The 12,510-nt window shown below is 46.4% G+C and overlaps 1 pseudogene; it reads left to right on the top strand.

Moving 5' to 3' along the window:
- Nucleotides 1-1,137: 1,137 nt before the first annotated feature.
- On the top strand, nt 1,138-2,985 carry LOC121405273 (annotated as a pseudogene).
- Nucleotides 2,986-12,510: the final 9,525 nt, after the last annotated feature.

Here is a 12,510-nt window from a genome sequence, read left to right as displayed (position 1 = left end):
GCTCAGAAGCAGGAAAGACCTGCACGGTGAAGGACGCGGGTATGAATCCGGGTGGGTCCCATCCCAAACCTGGGATGGGTGGAAAGACAACACCCAAAACTGATACCATGGTAGGGCAGCTAAGCAATATTGCGGCTGCTCAACCTTCTGGTGAAGCGGTGGGTGATGGCTTACCATCAACCAGCGTCCAAACCAAAAAATTCAGTTATGCCGAAAAGAGGAGTGCTGGGCACATACTCCGTCGGCAGAACGCAAGCCAGGAAGTCAGTCCAACAGCAGACTGGCTGAAGAAAGTGGAATGGGCCTCGGTGGTGTTGCCCAACTTCAGTGTGGAGCCACAGAAGGTGGCCGCCCAACCGAAGAGGCAGCGCTCTCAAGAGACGCCCGGACCTGTCGCGAAGCGATCCAGGGTTATACCGAATGTATCCTTCGCGCAGATTGCCAAGGAGAGGACGCTGATAGGCGTTCTCGACAAAGGCAGCGCGGAGGGGAAAATACCCAGAAGCCAGTGGAAGTGGGTGGAAGCGGCACTGGCCGACCGCTGCTTCGAGCTTCTAGAGAAGGATCCCGGGCCACCCCCAGTCTGCAAAGAGGATGAGCGCTCCGTAAAGCTATACAAAGCTGCGGTGGCGCAAATCGGTGAGGTCTACGCCGGGGCAAAGCTCGTCGCTGTGGACTGGAGTGAGGTGCCCAGTAGGCCAAGGGCCCGTATATGGGTACCGGCCACTTTCAAGGAGCCCGAGCGGATCCTCACGATGTTGCAGAGATGCAACCCCACACTGCCAACCTCAGATTGGAGGGTGGTCAAAGTGGAGGCATCAAAGGGCCCCACAAATCAGGCGGTGGTTGTGCTGAACAAAGAATCGCTAGCCCCGATCGAGGCAGCCAGGGGAGAGCTTAACTTCGGGTTCAGCTCGGTGACCATGAAGGTCTATAAGTCGGACGCAGCGACCGAGGCGCGTTCTGTCAACAACCCAGTTGAGCAGGACGTTGCCTTGGAGATCGAGGCACCCGAAGTAGACCCGGAGCCGGAGCCGGCCCTGGAGAGCTACTCCTCGGAGACGGAGCTGATGCTCGATTTTGAAACGTTGTGTCGGGACGAGATACTCGACGACTCTGACGCCGACATAACAGTGGTGGAGAACGTTTCTAATGAAGTCTCTGAGGCTTCTGCAGATAAATCTCCACCACTGTAAAGCAGCATCCGCTGCCCTGATACTCCGCTTAGTCGCAAGCGGAGGGGACATAGTCCTAATCCAAGAGCCCTTGGTGGTAGGAGGCAGGGTCTGTGGATTAGCGACGAAGGACTACAAGCTGATTGTAGCCCAAACTGAAGGTAAAATTAGAACCTGCATATTAGCAAGAAAGCACCTAAATATCTTTCTGCTCCACAATTTTAGCAATGGCGACAATACGGCAGCTAGCCTAGAGTCCTAGAGTCCTAGAGACATAGTCCTAATCCAAGAGCCCTGGGTGGTAGGAGGCAGGGTCTGTGGATTAGCGACGAAGGACTACAAGCTGATTGTAGCCCAAACTGAAGGTAAAATTAGAACCTGCATATTAGCAAGAAAGCACCTAAATATCTTTCTGCTCCACAATTTTAGCAATGGCGACAATACGGCAGCTAGCCTAGAGCTACAAGGGACACGCCTAAACCTGGTGTCGTCCTACATGGCTCACGAGGAAAGCGATCCTCCCAGTGACCTCGTTCGCAAGATTGCCAGCGACAGCGAGAGGTCGGATACAAGCCTACTAATAGGCTGCGATGCCAACGCTCATCACACCCAATGGGGGAGCTCGGATACAAATGTAAGGGGTGAGTCACTTTTCAGCTTCATCCTGAACTCCAACCTAATTATCGGTAATCGGGGTAATGACCCCACTTTTATCATAAAAAACCGTCAGGAGGTTATTGACCTCACTCTATTGTCTCACAAACTGTCAGACATAATGGAAATTTGGAGAGTCCTAGAGGACCACTCCTTCTCCGACCACAGGTACATCGAGACAATCCTATCGCTCGAAAGCACCATACCCACTAGCTATATTAATCCAAGGAAAGCCAACTGGGATATGTATAGTGCAAAAATGGAGGAATTACTCCCCCCCCCTAGCCCCAAAATGCCCGGACACACAAGACGATCTTAATCGTCTTGTGGACAATTTCACGGAAGCTTGCAACAAGGCCTTCATGGCAGCTTGCCCCCCAACCAAACCAAGAGGGAAAAAGAAACCCCCCTGGTGGTCTAAACATATAGATACCCTCCGGAAAGACTGCAGGACTCTCTTTAACAGAGCCAAAAGCAGCAGCGAGGAAGCGCATTGGGAAAATTACAAAAGTAAGCTAACCCTATACAAAAAAGAAACAAGGAGAGCAAAAAGGGCCTCTTGGCAAAAATTTTGCTCCGAAATTGAGGACACGTCAGAAGCCGCAAGGCTACGCAAGATCCTGTCAAAAACAACCCCCTCAAGAGAACGGATGGTACGTGGACTAACTCTAGTGAGGACTCCCTACACATTCTACTCGATACTCATTTTCCTGGGTGTACGACCATCGAGCCGGCAGACACCCCAAGTGAAGGCCCGGAAACCTCGATGGGGCACATCCTCACAAAACGGAATATTAGCTGGGCAGTAAACAGCTTTAAATCCTACAAATCGCCTGGCCCGGACCAAGTCATTCCGGCTCAGTTGCAAAAAGCCGGGGACATGGCCATCAACTGGCTGCAAAGTATCTTCAGGAAGATACTGACAGTGGGAAAAATCACCCGAGCTTGGCTAAAGGCTAAAATAGTCTTTATCCCCAAAGCAGGGAAACCCTTACACACAACCCCAAAAGACTTCAGACCAATAAGTCTATCGTCCTTTCTTCTCAAAACCTTTGAGAGACTAGTCGGGCTGCAGCTGAGCTGCAACTATAAACCCTCAGTCTGGGGCACAACATGCCTACCGAAAAGGAAAATCCACGGAAACGGCACTCCATGAAGTAATCTCGGCGGTAGAGAAATCTCTACAAGTCAACGAATACTCCTTAATCGCTTTCCTAGACATTGAGGGAGCTTTTAACAACGTCATACCAGGAGCCATCACAGAGGCCCTGACTGACCTGGGAGTGGATCGTCACTTGATGATGCTCATAGATCAATTGCTCACATGCAGGACAGTGACATCATCAATGGGATCGTCCACTCAGTCTAGGTATGTCAACAGAGGCACCCCGCAAGGTGGTGTCCTGTCTCCCCTTCTATGGAACATAGCAGTCAATAAGATACTGTGTGACCTGGAAGGGGGGGGGGGGCTGCAAGGTGGTAGCATACGCGGACGACGTTGCCATTATTTTCTCGGGAAAATTCCCTCAAACACTCTGCGATCTAATGACCGCAAAGCTCGCGCGACTCTCAGAATGGACAGAGTCGCGTGGACTGGGAATCAATCCCTCTAAAACGGAACTTGTATTGTTTACAACCAAATACAAAATCCCGTCCCTCAACCCCCCAATACTAAACGGATGTAGGCTCTCCTTCAGCGACAGTGCCAGTTACTTAGGGTTGGTAATTGACAAAAAACTTAGCTGGAACCTGAGCATCAAAGACAGAGTGAAGAAGGCTACGATAGCCCTCTACACTTGCAAGAAAGCCATTGGGCTAAAATGGGGCATGAACCCAAGAATAGTCCAATGGATTTACCTGGCAATAGTCAGACCAATACTACTCTACGGAGTCGCAGAGTAGCCTGCCCTATCGAAGGGGACCATCACTAAACAACTGGGCAAGGTGCAGCGCACTGCAGCCCTATGCATCAGTGGAGCTCTAAGCACAACACCAACGGATGCGCTAAATGCTATCCTATGCTTGCAGAGCCTTGACCTTGCAGGTAAGGAGCAGGCAGAAATGGCAGCAATCCGTCTTAGAGACTCTGACCAATGGGTGTCACATCACACCGGTCATGCGTCCATCCTAAATGGAAACAAAATCGTCCCCACAAAAACGGACTACTGCGTTCCGAGGGAGTATACAGATACCCCCTTCGAAACAATCATCCCTCACAGAAACATCTGGCTTGAGGGACCACCTGGTCCAAAGGGAGCCATTCGAATCTTTACTGATGGCCCAAAGCTGGACAACAAGGTCGGAGGAGGAATCTACTCCGAACAGCTGAACATAAGACAGTCCTTCAGGCTCCCGGATCACTGCAGTGTCTTCCAAGCAGAAGTCATTGCGATCAAGGAGGCTTTGAGCTGTCTTCAGGAAATAGCCCCTGCGGCAACTCATATAAACATCTACAGTGACAGCCAAGCTGCGATCAAATCGCTGAATGCGATAACAACAAGCTCGGCCACCGTGGCAAACTGTCGCAAATCTCTTCATGAGATGGCTTATCAGTTCGTCATCAGCCTAATATGGGTCCCGGGCCACCAGGACATTGAAGGCAACTGCATAGCGGACGAGCTGGCCAGAGCTGGCACAACAATCCCCCTTCTCCATGATAAGGAGGATATTCGTATGCCAATGGCCACCTGCAAGCTCAAAATAAAAGAACATTTTAAGCGATTAATAAATGACAGATGGCAAACCGTGTCACTATGTCGCATAACTCGGCAAACATGGCCTAACATAAATAGGAAGCGCACCGATGAGCTTTGCAAACTCAGTAGGAGTAGGTGCAGCTCAGTCATACGCTCCCTCACGGGACACTGGCTAATAGGCACACATGCAAGCAGGCTGGGCGCCCCATATAACGACTTCTGTCGAAGCTGTAGAGATGAGGACGAGGAGGAGACTGTGGAACACCTGTTCTGCTCCTGTCCGGCTCTCAGTAGAAGGAGACTGCAATACTTGGGCGCTCCTTTTCTAATCGACATTTCGGACATGTCTACAATCAGTCCCAGACGGATCGCAGGCTTCATAAGGGCATCCGGATGGGATAATGGATAACATAGGGTCTCACGAGGGAGAAGGGAACGTAATATGCGGTATCACAACGGGCCGAAACCGGCCTAGGTGTGTCGGGTCTCTGACAATCCCGACAGCCGCTTCAACCTAACCTAACCTAACCTGGCCATTTGGAGCAAACGCCCAGGACTATACAAGAAGATTGTGAAATAAAGGATTTAGTCAGGGCACTTCAAAACAAATTGGATCTGGTAAAAGGAAAAATAGAAACGATATCTCCCAAGAAGAGAAGTAAGAGGGGATTGATTAACTGATTAACGGATTAACAATCCCCACAGCCGCTTCAACCTAACCTAACCTTGATTAACTGATTAGGTTCGGTAGTAAAGGCAATCACAGGAAATCTAGATGCAGAAGATGCGGAAAAATTAGAACAGGAGATCAGAAGGGTAAAGGAGGAGGAGAGAAAGTTGAATGAAGAATTAAGTACACAGCAGAACATGAACATGGTTCATTATAATGTTTAAAAACTTAACACAAAATATTAACGAAGAACAGGTTAGGGTAAACTCTTTTATTAACAACTAAAAAAACGGGATAAGTAAAACATTTGTGGAAGAAGACAAGAGAATTTATAGGATAGAATACATTGACAGAATTTCAATCACGATAGACATGATAGCATTGAATCTTAACGAAGTAACGGAAAGCTTACTATTAGCAAGGGTAGGAATAATGCCTAAGTTCATATTGAATAAAGAAGAATCACGAAGAATTACACAGAATTTAGAGGACCAAAGAGTTCAGATATCATCAGAGGAACACATGTATGAATTTTTAGAGCTAAAGGCTATAATGAATGTAATATTTTCAATAAGCCTACCAATTTTTAAGAAAGAAACGTATTTACTGAAAATAATACTACCATTACCCATAAATAAAACAGAATTTGTAATAGCACCTAATTTTGTAGCTTATAACAACAACAAAATGTATTATTATAAGAACAAATGCCAACAAATAAGGAAACTTTATACATGTAGAAACGATAAGATTGTAAAGAGAATCAACGAAGGTTGTCTGAGAAGTCTGATGAATGGAGAGGCAACGGAGTGTGAGACAAAAGATATAGGATTCCGCAGAGAAATTTTCGAACCGGAAAAAGGATATATCGCAATTTTCAATGACGAGAACGTGAAGATACAAACGGATTGCGGACCAGAAGAAATATTCAGCGGGTCAGCAATGATCATTTTCAACGAATGCGGAACAGTGGTTAACAACATCCAATACGAGGCAGTAGACCAGCTAGAAGTGGGACACCTGAAGCTCGAGATTCCACAGATAACAACGATGAAGAAAAACCGAACAACTCAAGAATTGGGGGTCCACGAACTCAAGATGGAGGACATCAAAACTATCTTGGAAATTGGAACCGGAATGGTGGTACAGGCTACAACAACGTATGCAGCTCTCGGAGTACTACTGGTGGGTGCGATATGCACCGTTTTCAAAAAGGACGACCATTTACGCAACAACTACGCCGAACCCTACGTCCACACCAACTCCCACCTTCGCACCAACCATTCCTCCGTTATGGTCGGTAGCTCAGACCGAGGGGGGAGGCACCTACCCTCACCCTCGCCCCGCCGAAACCACTTCGACTAGTATAGCAGGCCAAACGTCAACAACGTCGACTCTGCAACAAAGTTGCACCGACTCAACTTACACAAACAAACAGACCTCAGCAACCAAACATCCGTTCCGATTGAGGAACGGAGAGTAAGCAGATTCTCTGCCGGCCAAAAGAGCAAGGCCAGCAAATTGTAATTAAGTTGAAAACCTAAAAACGAAATATAGAATCAGAATGCAATTGAAACTCAACCACTCCGGGTGTACTTAATTCCGCAAACCACCTCATACGACAAATCTCTCCAAGAATCTTCACCGATTCACCAAAGATCATAACTCGCGCTTACCCCTACAGTGGTTGGTGAGGATGAAAACGGGTTTTGCGACATATGGAGCAATGTATGATGCTTCATTTGACATTGCTAACAATTTCCAGACTTGCACTGCTGCAACTCATGACCCTTGCGCAAACAATTAGGCAGAGATGCATTTTCTTTGCTTCCTTGTAGCAAGGTAGGTGCCAAATTCCAAAAAAATTCTGCAAACAGGCATTCAGATTTATAAGATGCATTTTCTTTGCTTCCTTGTAGCTTCCTTTGTTAGGATGTTGTCCTTTCCGTCACAAAACAGGCATTCAGATTTATAAGAGTTAGTAGACAAGGCAATAAGGACATTTTGGTTAGGATTTTGCTTGCTTTTTCCTACCTGATGGCTTGATGTTTGGGTTACCAACGAATTTTCCACATTCTCCATCATCCGGCAGCGCCTTTCCAGAAATGAAGTCCAAGGTGAAGGTGAAGGTGCTCCAATTCGACAGCTTTTTGACCGGCAAGTCTTCTTCCCATTTTTCCCGGGTCTTGGCATCCATCTTCTGTGCTACGATGTGAATGAGAAATCCATCTAAAATTTTTTCTGTTGATGCCAACAACCGAATTGCACACAGATGAGCATTGATCTTATCGCTGAGCTCCCGAAGACTCCTGGCAGATCCCATCTCAACACTATGTAGCCCAAATATCGCCGTTACGTGTTCCTGGAAATGAAGGAGCTTGATGTCGAAACGATTAGTAAGTAATTGTAAAGCTTTTGCATAGTTCGCATTGGATATTTCGAGGGAACGTATGGTTTCTAGTGCTACCCCGTCTAGGCTAGCACGTAGATACTGGAATTTTTCCAAATTACTTAGCTCCTGTTCATTTCCAAAACAGTTGAAAACATCGAGAAGAAATCTGTCCAGTTTGCGTAGTCTCCACTGAAGCGCGCCAATACCAGATGCGGCAGCCTTGACCTCCGAGATGAAGTGTTGAACGGAACATCTCCGGAAAAATGATGAGGCATGGCCATTGAGTTTGCCTTGCCCAAAGTTCTGTAAAAATTTACCTCACTAGGGGCAGCAGGCAAAGCATGACCAATATGGTTTTCTGCCATTTTATTAGCGTCACAAGAGGTTCACACACAAATCAGAGGCACTACCTAAGTTTTCAAAGGCAAAATATAACACCCGGTATGCGCGGGCCAGCTGAAAATCCAGCGACGAAAAACCAACGGTTCGATTTTAGTTCTTCTTTTGGCTTTGCTTCTCAGGGCTTTGCACTGCGCTTGAACTACTAACACACGCGCAACAAATAAACCGTTTCTGGGCGGGGTGCTTGCCGAACTACAGCCAACTGCTGGTAGTTGCACGATGTAGCAATCACTGCTTTGTATTTGCTTGTGCTTAAATGTGTGTGTTTTGTGTGTGTTGGCACCGAATTATGCACAAACAGCTGGATCGCGAATAATCAATTGCCTGAACGATATAGGCTAGTTTGAATATTATAAACCGTGGTACAGGCTCCGATCACGTCGAGGTCACCACAATGTTGCACACAGAATGCGTGCAACTGGAGAGATGAGTTCGAGAGCATGACAAAACGAGGAAATTTACAGTTCTTAATTATGCGTAATTGAGATGTCATGTCTGACCACACTGTCGACAAAGGTTCAGGCAGTGGCATATTTTGCGAAAAATTTACCAACAGGCTATCTGAAGTAGGATCCCATACAAGCCCCAACGCCTTCGCTATGTCCGTTCCATCATGAAACTTGAGAAGCTTCTCCCTGTCTTCCTCCGACTCTTCATCAAGAACCATAGGCTCATTATAGCCCCATTTGCGTATGGGAATGATCCTCTATGATCCTTTACTTGTTGGATCACATTCACCTCTTCATTTGTGTCACCACTAGACATGAGATCGTCCACGTAGAAATCCCTTCTTACAACTTGAGCTTCTATAGGAAATGATGTCTCCTCGTCGTACGATAGCTGGTGCATGGCACGAATTGCCAAAAAAGCGGCGGGCTTTGTTCCATACGTCACGGTCTCCAGCTAGTACACCTTGATTTCATCTGTAGGCGCTACGCGCCAAAGGATGCATTGCAAATATTCATCCGGGTGAGACATCCGTAAACAGCGATACATCTTGAAGATGTCTCCACAAAGTGCAATCTTGAAGAACCTGAATCGAACCAGTGTGTTGAATATTTTTGGCTGGAAAGAGCGAGACAGAATGAGTCGCCAAGGGCCTCAAAACCAGCAGAAGCCAAGAGCCGAACAGAATATTGACCATTTTCCAGCCGAACACAGTTGTTCTTGAACAATCGCTCGCAGAGTGTATCCTCACTTGATAAAACTGCCTCCGATGAGTAACAGTTTTCAAGCTCCCAAAAACGCTTCACAACTTCACACAGAGAATCCTCTTCTTCCTTTAGTATGTGCGGTCGAGCTGCCGCAGCTAGAGCGCAGCGATTGATGATGTTGTTGGCCAGACCTCCAGAGACGATCCAACCAAGTTTGGTGTTCTGGAGCGACGGTAACCGTTCAGCCAACTGTATCTGTCCAACGCAGATCAAATCGAAAAATAGACCCGCCCCTATGAGCATATCGATTCGCTGAGATCTATAGAATAAAGGGTCAGCCAAACTTATATTCTTAGGCAGATCCCAGCCAGCAGCATTAATGCCGCAATGCGGCTGATAGTCAGTGATGATCTTAGTAACAACCGCCGTGAAAGAAGATTTGTATTCACCATCCTGAGACTGCATAACAACTTCCACTGCCTTATCAGAGCTGAGCGACGATTCTCCGATGCCAGATATCGAAATGGGCGAATGACGATGATTTAGTTGTAGATGGCCAGTTAGACGGGACGTTATGAAATTGAGCTGAGATGCAAAATCAAGAATCGTTCGACAAGGCACCAGCATTCCAGCTCGATTATTAACCAAAACGATGGCTGTAGCTAGCAACACGTAATTGTTTGGTATACTGGCAATAGGCTGAGGGTGAGGTGAGAAGATCGAGCATGAAATTAATGCGGATGTTTGATTTTGAAGAGCGCTTACCCCTACCGTGGTTGGTGAGGATGAAAACGGGTTTTGCGACATATGGAGCAATGTATGATGCTTCATTTGAAATTGCTAACAATTTGCAATACGCAAACAATTAGGCGAAGATGCATTTTCTTTGCTTCCTTGTAGCAAGGTAGGTGCCAAATTCCAAAAAAATTCTGCATTTGGTTAGGATGTTGTCCTTTCCGTCACAAAACAGGCATTCAGATTTATAAGAGTTAGTAGACAAGGCAATAAGGACATTTTGGTTAGGATTTTGCTTGCTTTTTCCTACCTGATGGCTTGATGTTTGGGTTACCAACGAATTTTCCACATTCTTGTTCTTGTTGTTCTTTAACAATCGCTCGCAGAGTGTATCCTAAATTGATAAAACTGCCTCCGATGAGTAACAGTTTTCAAGCTCCCAAAAACGCTTCACAAATTCACACAGAATCTTCCTTCTTCCTTTAGTATGTGCGGTCGAGCTGCCGCAGCTAGAGCGCAGCGTTTGATGATGTTGTTGGCCAGACCTCCAGAGACGATCCAACCAAGTTTGGTGTTCTGGAGCGACGGTAACCGTTCAGCCAACTGTATCTGTCCAACGCAGATCAAATCGAAAAATAGACCCGCCCCTATGAGCATATCGATTCGCTGAGATCTATAGAATAAAGGGTCAGCCAAACTTATATTCTTAGGCAGATCCCAGCCAGCAGCATTAATGTCGCAATGCGGCTGATAGTCAGTGATGATCTTAGTAACAACCGCCGTGAAAGAAGACTTGTATTCACCATCCTGAGACTGCATAACAACTTCCACTGCCTTATCAGAGCTGAGCGACGATTCTCCGATGCCAGATATCGAAATGGGCGAATGACGATGATTTAGTTGTAGATGGCCAGTTAGACGGGACGTTATGAAATTGAGCTGAGATGCAAAATCAAGAATCGTTCGACAAGGCACCAGCATTCCAGCTCGATTATTAACCAAAACGATGGCTGTAGCTAGCAACACGTAATTGTTTGGTATACTGGCAATAGGCTGAGGGTGAGGTGAGGAGATCGAGTATGAAATTAATGCGGATGTTTGATTTTGAGGCGCGCTTACCCCTACCGTGGTTGGTAAGGATGAAAACGGGTTTTGGGCGACATATGGAGCAATGTATGATGCTTCATTTGAAATTGCTAACAATTTGCAATGCGCAAACGATTAGGCGGAGATGCATTTTCTTTGCTTCCTTGTAGCAAGGTAGGTGCCAAATTCCAAAAAAATTCTGCATTTGGTTAGGATGTTGTCCTTTCCGTCACAAAACAGGCATTCAGATTTATAAGAGTTAGTAGACAAGGCAATAAGGACATTTTGGTTAGGATTTTGCTTGCTTTTTCCTACCTGATGGCTTGATGTTTGGGTTACCAACGAATTTTCCACATTCTCCATCATCCGGCAGCGCCTTTCCAGAAATGAAGTCCAAGGTGAAGGTGAAGGTGCTCCAATTCGACAGCTTTTTGATCGGCAAGTCTTCTTCCCATTTTTCCCGGGTCTTGGCATCCATCTTCTGTGCTACGATGTGAATGAGAAATCCATCTAAAATTTGTTCTGTTGATGCCAACAACCGAGTTGCACACAGATGAGCATTGATCTTATCGCTGAGCTCCCGAAGACTCCTGGCAGATCCCATCTCAACACTATGTAGCCAAAATATCGCCGTTACGTGTTCCTGGAAATGAAGGAGCTTGATGTCGAAACGATTAGTAAGTAATTGTAAAGCTTTTGCATAGTTCGCATCGGATATTTCGAGGGAACGTATGGTTTCTAGTGCTACCTCGTCTAGGCTAGCACGTAGATACTGGAATTTTTCCAAATTACTTAGCTCCTGTTCATTTCCACCACAGTTGAAAACATCGAGAAGAAATCTGTCCAGTCTGCGTAGTCTCCACTGAAGCGCGCCAATACCAGATGCGGCAGCCTTGACCTCCGAGATGAAGTGTTGAACGGAACATCTCCGGAAAAATGATGAGGCATGGCCATTGAGTTTGCCTTGCCCAAAGTTCTGTAAAAATTTACCTCACTAGGGGCAGCAGGCAAAGCATGAGGTTCACACACAAATCAGAGGCACTACCTAAGTTTTAAAAGGCAAAATATAACACCCGGTATGCGCGGGCCAGCTGAAAATCCAGCGACGAAAAACCAACGGTTCGATTTTAGTTCTTCTTTTGGCTTAGCTTCTCAGGGCTTTGCACTACGCTTGAACTACTAACACACGCGCAACAAATAAACCGTTTCTGGGCGGGGTGCTTGCCCTCAGTTATGAAACCGATGTCCATATATATATAGAAATGTATATAAGCTTTTCAAACGCGAACTTTTCACCGAACTACAGCCAACTACTGGTAGTTGCACGATGTAGCAATCACTGCTTTGTATTTGCTTGTGCTTAAATGTGTGTGTTTTGTGTGTGTTGGCACCGAATTGTGCACAAACAGCTGGATCGCGAATAATCAATTGCCTGAACGATATAGGCTAGATTGAATATTATAGACCGTGGTACAGGCTCAGATCGGGGTCGGGGTCACCAAAATGTTATATAATGACTGAGTACGGGTATAAATATAGAGTCGGG

This window comes from Drosophila obscura, unplaced genomic scaffold, assembly GCF_018151105.1.
Source record: "Drosophila obscura isolate BZ-5 IFL unplaced genomic scaffold, ASM1815110v1 contig_9, whole genome shotgun sequence".
Taxonomy (NCBI): Eukaryota; Metazoa; Arthropoda; class Insecta; order Diptera; family Drosophilidae; genus Drosophila; species Drosophila obscura.
This window is presented reverse-complemented; position numbering and strand designations above follow the sequence as displayed.